We start from the raw sequence: 14,202 nt of genomic DNA on the forward strand, positions 1-14,202 counted from the left end.
AAATGTTAGTGATCGATATCGTCGACAATGAGTTTTACCTGTCCATTAAGACCTCCCTCAACAAATGTTTGTGATCGATATCGTCGACAATGACTTGCACCTGTCCATTAAGACTTCCCACAACAAATGTTTGTGGTCGATATCGTCGACAATGACTTGTACCTGTGTATTAAGACTTCCAAAAACAAATGATCGATAATGACTTGTATCTGTCCATAAGACCTCTAACAACAAATGCTTGTGGTCGATATCGTCGACAATGACTTGTACCTGTCCATTAAGACTTCCCACAACAAATGTTAGTGATAGATATCGTCGACAATGATTTTTACCTGTCCATTAAGACCTCCCTCAACAAATGTTTGTGATCGATATCGTCGACAATGACTTGCACCTGTCCATTAAGACTTCCCACAACAAATGTTTGTGGTCGATATCGTCGACAATGACTTGTACCTGTCCATTAAGAACTCTCAAAACAAATGTTTGTGATCGATATCATCGACAATGACATGTACCTGTCCATTTACACCTCCCATAACAAATGTTTGTGATCGATATCGACGACAATGACTTGTACCTGTCGATTAAGTCTTCCTTCAACAAATGTTTGTGATCGATATCGTCGACAATGATTTGACCTGTCCATTAAGATCACCCATAACAAATGTTTGTGATTGATATCGTCGACAATGACTTGTACCTGTCCATAAAGACCTCCCACAACAAATGTTTGTGATCGATATCGTCGACAATGACTTGTATTTGTCAATCAAGACCTCCCACAACAATTGTATGGGATCGATATCATCGATAATGACTTGTATCTGTCCATAAGACCTCACTAAACAAAAGTTTGGGATCGATATCGACGATAATGACTTGTACTTGTCCATTAAGACCTCCCACAACAAATGTTTGTGATCAATATCGTCGATAATGACTTGTACCTGTCTATTTAGACTTCCTAAACAAATGTTTGTGATCGATATCTCCGACAATGATTTGACCTGTCCATTAAGATCTCCCACAACAAATGTTTGTGATTGATATCGTCGACAATGACTTGTACCTGTCCATTAAGACTTCCCACAACAAATGTTAGTGATCGATATCGTCGACAATGATTTTTACCTGTCCATTAAGACCTCCCTCAACAAATGTTTGTGATCGATATCGTTGACAATGATTTGCACCTGTCCATTATGACTTCCCACAACAAATGTTTGTGGTCGATATCGTCGACAATGACTTGTACCTGTGTATTAAGACTTCCCAAAACAAATGATCGATAATGACTTGTATCTGTCCATAAGACCTCTAACAACAAATGTTTGTGGTCGATATCGTCGACAATGACTTGTACCTGTCCATTAAGACTTCCCACAACAAATGTTAGTGATAGATATCGTCGACAATGATTTTTACCTGTCCATTAAGACCTCCCTCAACAAATTTTTGTGATCGATATCGTCGACAATGACTTGCACCTGTCCATTAAGACATCCCACAACAAATGTTTGTGGTCGATATCGTCGACAATGACTTGTACCTGTCCATTAAGAACTCTCAAAACAAATGTTTGTGATCGATATCATCGACAATGACATGTACCTGTCCATTTACACCTCCCATAACAAATGTTTGTGATCGATATCGACGACAATGACTTGTACCTGTCGATTAAGTCTTCCTACAACAAATGTTTGTGATCGATATCGTCGACAATGATTTGACTTGTCCATTAAGATCACCAATAACAAATGTTTGTGATTGATATCGTCGACAATGACTTGTACCTGTCCATAAAGACCTCCCACAACAAATGTTTGTGATCGATATCGTCGACAATGACTTGTATTTGTCAATCAAGACCTCCCACAACAATTGTATGGGATCGATATCATCGATAATGACTTGTATCTGTCCATAAGACCTCACTAAACAAAAGTTTGGGATCGATATCGACGACAATGACTTGTACTTGTCCATTAAGACCTCCCACAACAAATGTTTGTGATCAATATCGTCGATAATGACTTGTACCTGTCTATTTAGACTTCCTAAAACAAATGTTTGTGATCGATATCTCCGACAATGATTTGTACCTGTCCATTAAGATCTCCCACAACAAATGTTTGTTATTGATATCGTCGACAATGACTTGTACCTGTCCATTAAGACTTCCCACAACAAATGTTAGTGATCGATATCGTCGACAATGATTTTTACCTGTCCATTAAGACCTCCCTCAACAAATGTTTGTGATCGATATCGTCGACAATGACTTGCACCTGTCCATTAAGTCTTCCCACAACAAATGTTTGTGGTCGATATCGTCGACAATGACTTGTACCTGTGTATTAAGACTTCCCAAAACAAATGATCGATAATGACTAGTATCTGTCCATAAGACCTCTAACAACAAATGTTTGTGGTCGATATCGTCGACAATGACTTGTACCTGTCCATTAAGACTTCCCACAACAAATGTTAGTGATAGATATCGTCGACAATGATTTTTACCTGTCCATTAAGACCTCCCTCAACAAATGTTTGTGATCGATATCGTCGACAATGACTTGCACCTGTCCATTAAGACTTCCCACAACAAATGAGTGTGATCGATATCATCGATCATGACTTGTATCTGTCCATAAGACCTCCAACAACAAATGTTTGTGGTCGATTTCGTCGACAATGACTTGTATTTGTCAATCAAGACCTCCCACAACAATTGTATGTGATCGATATCATCAATAATGACTTGTATCTGTCCATAAGACCACCCTAAACAAAAGTTTGGGATCGATATCGACGACAATGACTTGTAATTGTCCATTAAGACCTCCCACAACAAATGTATGTGATCAATATCGTCGATAATGACTTGTACCTATCTATTAAGACTTCCTAAAACAAATGTTAGTGATCGATATCTCCGACAATGATTTGTACCTGTCCATTAAGATCTCCCACAACAAATGTTTGTGATTGATATCGTCGACAATGACTTGTACCTGTCCATTAAGACGTCCCACAACAAATGTTAGTGATCGATATCGTCGACAATGATTTGTACCTGTCCATTGAGACCTCCCTCAACAAATGTTTGTGATCGATATCGTCGACAATGACTTGCACCTGTCCATTAAGACCTCCCACAACAAATGTTTGTGATCAACATCGTCGACAATGACTTGTACCTGTCTATTAAGACCTACCACAACAAATGTTTGTGATCGATATCGTTGACAATGACTTGTACCTGTCCATTAAGAGTGATAACTTGGAATTGTTATACTTTATCTACAAACACCAGAAAACTAGTAAACTGACAATTTTTAAATTTACTGAAATTGTTTCTTATAATTGGAATCAACATTCAACATTTAACGATGCATATTTATAAGTTAATAAAGATTGGTTCCATTTTGAAATTTAAATGTTTTGTTGCCATTTTCTCACGTAGTTCAAACTTTGACACTAATTTTGTGAAGAAATAATCTCATAGAAAAGTAAATTTGAATTTAGCTGTGAATATATTATATCAAGGAGACCTTAGTATATTATGTATAACATTTACTAAATTCCTCCATGGGTACAAAGGTTTAATTTGTATGTTTGGCAAATTTTTACGGAGATGTTTTTTTCCAAGCCCAGAATTGACATTGTAGATACGATCGTGGTAAACTAATCGATCCGTTAAATAAACTTATTCTAAAAGGTTACCAATTCAACTTTGTAATTTGATCTTTAAATATTATTTTTATTGGTATAAATATTGATTTTGTTATCAGTAAATTAAAACGAAGCTAATATTATTGTTATATACTACACTGGCAAAAATGCCACACATGTTTACATGCGTGACACATGCATTTCACATGCGTGTCACACGCATGTGAAAGAGACGTTTCATGCCACGCATGTGACACATGTGTGAAAAACACATGTGATACGCATGATACACACATGTGATCATGCGTTTCACATGTGAATCACATGCGTAAGGAAAAACACCTGTGATACATGCGTGATTACTACATGTAAAAGGCATGGTGCCTGTATTAAATATTTTTCAAAATGTCCTCCTGTTTGTCCAATTACCATGATTGTTGACATGTTTCTCAGTTCTCATGTGAATTACATGCAATTTCTAACACATTTTTCTAACACATGTGTTATACATGTGTTTTCTCTATATATACACAGGCAAAATGAAATTAAGGTGAATTGAGCATCAATCACACAAATTCACAGTATTTGAGCATATTTTAGATAAGTTAATGCTAATCTAGTACACATTCTATTTTGATATATAAATATTCTTCTTGGTCTTGACTATGTGTTCATACTTCCATTATATTTTACTTTCTTGATCCTAAACAATACAAAAAATATTTATCTATCAACTCCCAACTCACAATATCTCCAATGCAAGAGATAAGATGCAATAAAACAAAGAAGGCAAGCAAATATCCAGGTCACTTAGTTCACTCCTAGAATTTTTTCGGTTATGTTCAAGTCTCAATACTTTTTTTAAAAGTCATGTAAGGATTGGTGATTCATTTATAGAATATGTATGCACTAATGTATATTTCATTTTTAATATGTATGTACAAGTCATTTTGTGGTTATCAGCCATGAGACAATCCAATCCCATTATGGAAATAGTCTTACTTGCAAAAGATGCCAATTTTTCTTTTGAAAGTTTTGAAGAAAAAAAGTATTTCACCCTGCCACATATTCCTGTGCCTATTTCAAGCCAGGAACCTTTTCAGTGGTTGTCTAAGTCTCATCCTAATAAAAAAAAATATTTAAAGAATTTGGTGTTGATGGCAGCTCTTTGATTGGTATAGACTCTGGTTAATTAAGTAGATCATGACATTGTTTAGACACCTGTACATTGTTGAGGACTGTATGGTAGCACCTTAATGCCTTTCATGTGTTTTTGTTGTGTAGCTGTCTGATTTATGTATACCTCATATCTCATTGTATTAATAAACTAAAATAGAAAGTTCTGTGAAATATATTGTGATATACCATATTGAAAGTCTTGCTGTTATTTACAACCATTTCCTTCTTATTTCATATATCTATTTCAGTTTTTCATTTTAACACCAATCTTAAGGTTAAGGCAAAAAGAAAACAAATGTTGACAAACAACAGGCATATACCTTCAGAAGATCTCAAATTTGGCTGCACAATAAACTAAAAATTCTTGTTATTTCAAATATTTATATAAAAATCAGTTTAAAACATGCATTTTCCATTTTTAGACTGTAATTGTCATGTTGGCACAATAATTTGAATTTGAATTGTATTATATTCTGAGAGTACTTGTGGTTGAAAAAATATACACGATATTTAATTCCATGTGTTTTAGATTTCTTGAATACACCACTCCCATATAATGACTACATGTCTGTTAGTAATGTTAAGAGTTCTCTCCTGCATGTAATTGCTGTAATTGCTATTTGTACCCAAGGCTTTCTTCATACATTTGCACTTATCCTTCTAAGATGTTGCTTGAATGATAAAATCCTGTAATACATTATCAGCCATCAGACTCTTGGAATACAGTTGCTGTAATAAAAAAAATAAACTGTAATCACAGAGATATGTCTCGCTTTTTAGTAATTTCGATAATGCAAATATTGAAATTAAAATAGCAACACTTTAACATGTAAGATTTGCAAATATTCAAAGTCAATGAACCATGACTAAAGGTACATGGCTAAACAATCTCCATGGAAATTAGATGTGTCAATGCTAATACAACGCATACCAAATACCATTGACTTATCATAAGTAGTTCCCTTTAAAAAACCTAAACACAAACTAATACATGTAAACTAAGAAAATTTTAAAGTCAATAAACGATAACTGAGAAGGGGGGGGGGGGGGGAGGAATAATCTCCATGGTAATGAGATGTGCCAATGCTAATACAACTGCATACCAAATATCATTGACTTACCACTAGTGGTTTCCCATAAGCCGACCTAATCACAAACTAATACATGAAAACTAAGCAAAAGTTTCGAAGTCAATAGACCATGACTGAGGGGGCAGGGCCAAATAATCTTCATGGAAATGAGATATGCCAATGCGTATTTAACTGCATACCAATTATCATGAACTTACCACTAGTGGTTCCCCATAAACTGACCTAGTCACAAACTAATACATGAAAACTAAGCAAAAATTTAAAAGTCAATAGACCATGACTGAGAGGGTGGGGCCAAATAATCTCCATGGAAATGAGATATGCCAATGCTTATACAACTGCATACCTATCATAATTAACTTACCACTAGTGGTTCTCCATAAACTGACCTAATCACAAACAAATACATGAAGACTAAGCAAGAATTTCAAATTAAGTCAATAAACCATAACTGAGGGGGCGGGGCCAAATAATCTCCATGGTAATGAGATGTGCCAATACTAATACAACTGCATACCAAATATCTTCGACTTACTACTTGTGTTTCACTATAAACTAGACCTAATCACAAACTAATACATTGTTGACGCCGCTGTCGTCACCAACGCCAGAAACAGCATACCTATGCCTCGCTTTTTTACTCCGTCAAGCGAGACAAAAACAGCATATATTTTTTGTAAAACATACATCAAATATTGGATTACCAATCAGGCAAAAAATGATAACATCAATTTAATCTCCAATGATTTACCAAACTTACATATATATATATATATATCGTGTGAACAACTGGAGTGGAATATAATAGTTGTTGTTTATCATATTTAATGTTTTTTACGTAAATTGAATTGTATTACATCTGTAATTTCAGGACCTTTTATAGCTTGCTAGATGCAGTATCAGTTTTGCTCATTGTTGAAAGCTGTTCATACAGTGATCTATAGTTGCTAACATTCAGTCATTTGGACTCTGGTGGATAGTTGTCTCATTGGCAATAATACTACATATTCTCGTTTTTATCAACATAAATTACCATAATAATGAAAACTAACTCTATTCATGCATGTGTACTACACATTACCTGTATATATAATATATACTAGAATACTCCGGGACATCATGGTGTTGTGACTGAAGCAAAGTACCTTAGCCTTATTTTTAGCCTGAATTTTAAGATTTTTCGTTTTGTCATCTAATAATGTCATGCTGGTCATTAGGTGCACAGTTTTCTCTGCTTTCAAAATCTTTCTTTTTGAACCCTTCGACCCAGAACTTGTTAATTATCTGTAGTAATAATTATGTGGAAAACAAATGGGCCTAGAATGGTGTAATTTTTAATCAACACCATTGTCCTATATATATAAGTTATAAATAAAGTTGAATTCTTTGAATCGTCATTTTTATGTCGTGCCGGCTCACAAATTGGACCTTGTTATTTTAGTATTATAGATCTAGATTACTAAGTGCTTGTAGAAACACAATTCCTCATTTTTCAAGCCCCTTTCTTACATGTCTTAACCTCATTTAAATTACAATACCAACTAAAAGCTCCATGGAGCCTGTGTCGCTCACCTGATATTTTTTTTATTTTACAATTGATGCATGAAATAATGCAACCGATATACTTTTGCTTTAGTTTCAAAGATATAAGTCAAAAACTGCATTTTTCCCCCTATGTTCTATTTTTAAACTAGATACCCTAATGCTTATTATGGCCAAGTTTGGTTAAATTTGTCTCAGTTGTTTCAGGAAAAGACTTTTGTAAAAGATTACAAAAATTTACGAAAAAATTGTTAATTTGACTTTAAAGTGCAATAACTCCTTATGGGGTCAATTGACCATTTTGATCCTGTTGACTTATTTGTGAATCGTATTTTGCTGAACATTATTGCTGTTAACAGTTTATCTCTATTATAATGTTCAAGATAATAACCAATAAATTGCTTTGCCGAGCGCAGCTGGATATGACCACAGAGGTCCAACCCTGAACAGTTGGGGCAAATATGGACACAATATTCGCTCTTGATACAGGTCTGAATTTGGATTGCAATTCAATATTTGACACATAATAGGTTTCTGACACAGAATAACTGTAGTCAAAGAACTTAGAATTGGTTATATGACTTGAATTTATATTCAAAATTTTGCTTTTGTGTAATACACTATGCTGTTGCGAATTGACCTCCATCCCCTTTTTAAAAAAAAAAAAAAATTTGAAGGATTTTCTTTTTGATTTTGATTTCTGAAATCTTGAGGAGAAAAAATTGTCCCCCCCCTTTTTCCAAAAAAAAAAAATCTTTCCCTCAGTTATGGTCATAATTTCAATTCAAATTTCCAAGATGTATTTGAATTACCTCCCTTACACTGTAATTTGTACTTAAGTAATTGTCCATTAACCAGGACACCCTTGTTTTTTCTCACTTTTTTGCCCCCAATTCCTAAATGGTTTGAGCCATAACCCCCCAAAGCCAATCCTAACCATCCCTTTGTGGTATGGAAACTTGTAGTATAATTTCAGAGAGATCCATACACTGTTCCACAAGTTATTGTCATGAAACTAGAAAAATGTTTATTTGGGCCCCTAATTCCTAAACTGTTGGGACCATAACCCCCAAAATCAATCCCAACCTTCCTTTTGTGGTTATAAACCTTATGTTTAAATTTCATAGATTTCTATTTACTAATACTAAAGTTATTGTCCGGAAACCAAGTGTCTTTGGGCGACGACGACGACAACGTGATACCAATAATTTTTTGTGGTCGTATAAAAATTGAAAAAAAAATTCTTAAAATTACCAATTCAGGGGCAGCAACCCAACAACGGGTTGTCTGATGCGTCTGAAAATTCATCAGAGATAGATATTCACCTGATGAACATTTTTACCCCATGTCAGATTTGCTCTAAATGCTTTGGTTTCAAAGATAGAAGCCAAAAACTGCATTTTACCCCCATGTTCTATTTTTAGCAATATTGGCCATCTTGGTTGATGGCCAGGGTCAACGGATACATTTTTTAAACTAGATACACTAAGGATGATTTAGGCCAAGTTTGGTTTTATTTGGCGCAATAGTTTCAGAGAAGATTTTTGTAAAAGTTAACGGACGAAGACGGACGCCAAGTGATGAGAAAATGATGCAATTAACAGCAAAAGTAGGCGAGACACTGGGTTCTGCGGAACCCTTACACTTTTTTTGAAATTGCCTTGGAATTCAGTATTTTTGTTATACCATTTGGAAATTAAATACTGTAACAAATACATACCAGTTACATTTATTTATACTGTAGCTATAGGATCTCCTCAATATCTAATCCTGTTGTTAATTTCATTTAAACATATAATGTATATAGCTTCCCTTCCACTTACATCTGAGGAGCTAATTCTGAAAATTAAAATTCCTGTGATTATCATATAAAATCTTAACCTGATGCAGTCTGCTTTCCAATAAGAATAAATTAGGAATACAGTTATCCCTTGGCAAAGAGAGAGAAAACAAGTGATATTTTTATATTATAACCAATACTGCACATGGTACTGTGGATTCATTTTTATTCGTGGTATACTAATTTTCATGGGTTTCGTGGGTCACAGTGAACCACGAATTTAAGAATTCAACGAAGAATAATCCCGAAAAATGTGTTTGGAGTCGGATGTTTATTTCCAGTTATGTTATGCAGTAATCGTATAGTGTTGACTAGCGATAAACTTTGCAACATAACACGTGTTTCTATTGAAAGAAGATAAAAGTATTTTGATTAAATCAATAATAAAAAAAATCGAATATTAGTGATAAACTACTTTTTAAAATTGATTAAAACTGTTCATGGAAAATAACTGTAAGTTGTTAATTACCGTGTCATAGTTTATAAATTGTAAAACAAACATATAATTAGTTGTCTCTGTCCACGATTTTAATCGAAGTTTTCAATGAACACTTTAACCTAGAATGACCAAGCGATGATTTTGATAATTTAAACTTTTTCAATGAATTCCTTCTTTTTTGTTTTATTATTGATCAAACCAAGGAGGTTATATGACATCATAAATCAAACGGAAATTCACGAATTACGTATCTGAATTTATCTTTTTTTTTCAATCAGCGATCCACGAATTTACGTTTACCACGAAACGTCTTTTTTTCTCTATCCACGAAAATTGATACCCACGAAAATAAATGAATCCACAGTAATTGGAACATCACTAGCTTTCTGGATTGGATTGTTGCTCACTTTGTCAGGATCTTTTACAGCTGACTATATACTGTAGAAACATTAATTTTCGTGGGGTTAAAATTTCGTGGTTTTGTCTCTTTACAAGATTTTATGGGGATTTAATTTCGTGGTTTCCAGTAAATGGAAGTGATATTATATGTAGGTTAAATTTTCGTGGGGGTTTTAATTTCGTGGATATATTCTTTCCACGAAATAAACGAAATTAAATCCTCCACGAAAATTTCTGCTTTTACAGTAGTATGGTTTTGTTCATTGTTGAAAGTCATACAGTGACCTAAATTTTTTTACATCCTCTTTGACTAATGGAATGTTTTCTCATTGACAATCCTACCATACATTGTAAGACCTTATTTATAAAATACTAAAAATTTCAATCTGTGACAATAACATTTTATTAATTAAATAAGGTAATCTGATCAACATTATGAAGCAATTTTCAAAACACTCTGTCATTGTTTGACAGCGATCAAAGTAATTTTAACTTCTATGACAATGTACAATGATGTATATATGTGCAAGGCTCAAAACTAAGTATTACAACTAAATTCATACATATATCCATATACATTTACAAGGTACTTAAAAAATCAGCGAGACTGATGCATAAAATGTAGGTAAAAAAAAAAATACTTTTGTTGGATCCTGCATCATAATTATTACAAGTTAATGAAGGCAAGTCATAATCATTGAGTACATGTACATTATATTTGAACTTAAAGTAAAGGATAATCTGATTAGTCTCTAATCAGTAATGAAGCCACACAACACTATGTGATAACAGTGACATATAAGTCTCCCATAGATGCACATACTATTATTTTAGGTCTTTTGTATATATATGTTTAAGGTTACTTAGAATTGGCTGTTGACATACATGTACACATGGACTGTCAGGCATGGAGTCATTGGACCCTAGGTTACTCCAGTCCATTATCAGTCACTATCAATAGTCAACTCCTCTGTCCATTTGTTGCAAAGAACCCCAAGAATTCAATTTTTTGCTAAAATCAAACTAAGTTTAATTTTGGACCCTTTGGACCTTAATGTAGACCAATTTAAAAAACGGGACTTAAAATTAAAAATCTAAATACACGGTTAGATTTGGAATATCAAAGAACCCCAATAATTCAATTTTTGATGAAATCAAACAAAGTTTAATTTTGGACCCTTTTGACCTCAATATGAAGCAATTTGATAGCGGGGCCCACAAATAAAAAATCTAAATTCATGGTTAGATTCAGCATATCAAAGAACCCCATATATTCAATTTTTGTTGAAATCAAAAAAAGTTTAATTTTGGACCCCAACTTGGACCAACTAGAAAACTGGGCCCATAATCAAAAATCTAAACACATGTTTAGATTCAGCATATCAAAGAACCCCAAGAATTCAATTTTTGTTAAAATCAAACTAAGTTTAATTTTGGACCCTTTGGACCTCAATGAAGACCAATTTAAAAAACGGGACCCAAATTAAAAATACGGTTAGATTTGGCATATCAAAGAACCCCAATAATTCAATTTTCGATGAAATCAAACAAAGTTTAATTTTGGACCCTTTTGACCTCAATATGAACCAATTTGATAGCGGGGCCTACAAATAAAAAATCTAAATACATGGTTAGATTCAGCATATCAAAGAACCTCATATATTCAATTTTTGTTGAAATCAAACAAAGTTTAATTTTGGACCCCAATTTGGACCAACTTGAAAACTGGGCCCATAATCAAAAATCTAAATACATGTTTAGATTCAGCATATCAAAGAACCCCATATATTCAATTTTTGTTGAAATCAAACAAAGTTTAAATACTGGACCCTATCTTGGACCAACTTGAAAACTGGGCCCATAATCAAAAATCTAAACACATGTTTAGATTCAGCAAATCAAAGAACCCCAAGAATTCAATTTTTGTCAAAATCAAACTAAGTTTAATTTTGGACCCTTTGGACCTCAATGTAGACCAATTTAAAAAACAGGACCCAAAATTAAAAACCTAAATACACGGTTAGATTTGGAGGAATATCAAAGAACGCCAATAATTCAATTTTAGATGAAATCAAACAAAGTTTAATTTTGGACCCTTTTGACCTCAATATGAACCAATTAGATAACGGGGTCCACAAATAAAAAATCTAAATACATGGTTAGATTCAGCATATCAAAGAACCCCAAATATTCAATTTTTGTTGAAATCAAACAAAGTTTAATTTTGGACCCCAATTTGGACCAACTTGAAAACTGGGCCAAAAATCAAAAATCTAAATACATGTTTAGATTCAGCATATCAAAGAACCTCATATATTCAATTTTTGCTAAAATCAAACAAAGTTTAATTTTGGACCCTTTGGACATTAATGTAGACCAATTTGAAAACTGGACCCAAAATTAAAAATCTAAATACACTGTTAGATTCGGCATAACAAATAAATAAATGTGATCAAAGATTTTACAAATCTAATGCGCCATACTGTGCAATTAAAGATTACTTCTTGAAATTTTTCAATATTTGAAATTTGAAAAAAAAATAATATTTGAAGAATAATTCTTTTTAATTTCTGAAATCTGAAATGAGAAAAAATTGGCCCCCACAATTTCTTTTTATCCCCCCCCCCCCCTTTTTCCCCCAAAAAAATTCTTTCCCTCAAGATATGGTCATAATCTCAATTCAAATTTCCAATGGAGTTGGCAACCATAATTACCCATTTAAATTTACCATAGTGCTAACTTAATCTATTTTATAATAGAATTAATAAAAATATAGTGTCAAATCTTTCATATGGATTTTTTTGTAAAAAAAAAAGATGAAAACATTTGCAGATATTTTTACTGGTCTTCCTTTATAAATATGCATTTCTTTAAACATAATTTAAAAGCAGTGTAAGGGAAGTAACCAAAACGTTGTATTTGGATTACCTCCCTTACACTGTTTTAGATTATCTTTATTGTTCATTAACCATTACTTTATACATAATTTAAAAGCAGTGTAAGGGAGATAATTTCAATGATGTATTTGATTTATCTCCCTTACACTGCTTTAAATTATGTTTTGTACTAAAGTATTTGTCCATTAACCAGGACAACCTTGTTTTTCCCCCTTTTTTGCCCCTAATTCCTAAACGGTTTGAGCCATAACCCCCCAAAGCAAATCCTAACCATCCCTTTGTGGTATGGAAACTTGTAGTATAATTTCAGAGAGATCCATACACCGTTCCACAGTTATTGTCTGGAAACTAGAAAATGCTCATTTTTGGCCCCTTTTTGGCCCCTAATTCCTTAACTGTTGGTACCATAACCCCCAAAATCAATCCCAACCTTCCTTTTGTGGTATTTAACCTTATGGTCAAATTTCAAAAAGATCCATTCACTTAAACTAAAGTTAGAGTGCGAAAACCAATATGTATTCGGACGACGACGACGACGACGACGCCAACGTCATACCAATATACGACCACAAAATTTTTTTGCGGTCGTATAAAAAAACTCAGCTATTTTCTTGAAAAGTTAAATTTCTTAATCTAATATTTATAATCAATTATTATAAATATTAATCAAAGCATTGTCGATGTTGTGATCCAGCCATATTGGATTTGAATACCAAAAATGCTAACCGGTTAACGAGACCTTTTTCAATTTTAATATATTAGATATATAAACTGTGTATTGCAGTCAATATATTCAAATTTTTAAATAATCATCTTGCTACTTAATTTGACAGATCATTGTCCAGTATATTGATTGCTTTTCAATTACCTTGAAAACATTCCAATTTTAAAAAAATTAATTAGCACAAATACAACTTGTCTATCAGCTTGCGGCAAGATCTAAAGTAAACATAATTATCATACATGTATGTATTTTGAACAATTATAAGCTGATTAAATTTTACTGTTTACTTCATTATTTCATTTTATTGTATATTTATTGCACGAACGGTGATATATTTTTGTTGTCGTTCACACCGAGGGGGATTTAGGTCGAAAACATCATGCAAGACCATAACATAAACTTAATTTATG

At 33.2% G+C, this 14,202-nt stretch overlaps 1 long non-coding RNA gene across 1 annotated transcript; it reads right to left on the reverse strand.

Annotated features, from left to right (window-relative positions):
- Nucleotides 1-5,221: 5,221 nt before the first annotated feature.
- Nucleotides 5,222-12,812, reverse strand: LOC127707361 (uncharacterized). The gene is made up of 3 exons (XR_007984813.1): nt 11,057-12,812; nt 9,214-9,332; nt 5,222-5,589 (listed from the first exon to the last, which is right to left on the reverse strand). It is a non-coding gene; the product is annotated as an uncharacterized LOC127707361 (long non-coding RNA).
- Nucleotides 12,813-14,202: the final 1,390 nt, after the last annotated feature.

The sequence above is a fragment of the Mytilus californianus genome, unplaced genomic scaffold (genome assembly GCF_021869535.1).
Source record: "Mytilus californianus isolate M0D057914Y unplaced genomic scaffold, xbMytCali1.0.p SCAF_67, whole genome shotgun sequence".
Lineage (NCBI taxonomy): Eukaryota > Metazoa > Mollusca > Bivalvia > Mytilida > Mytilidae > Mytilus > Mytilus californianus.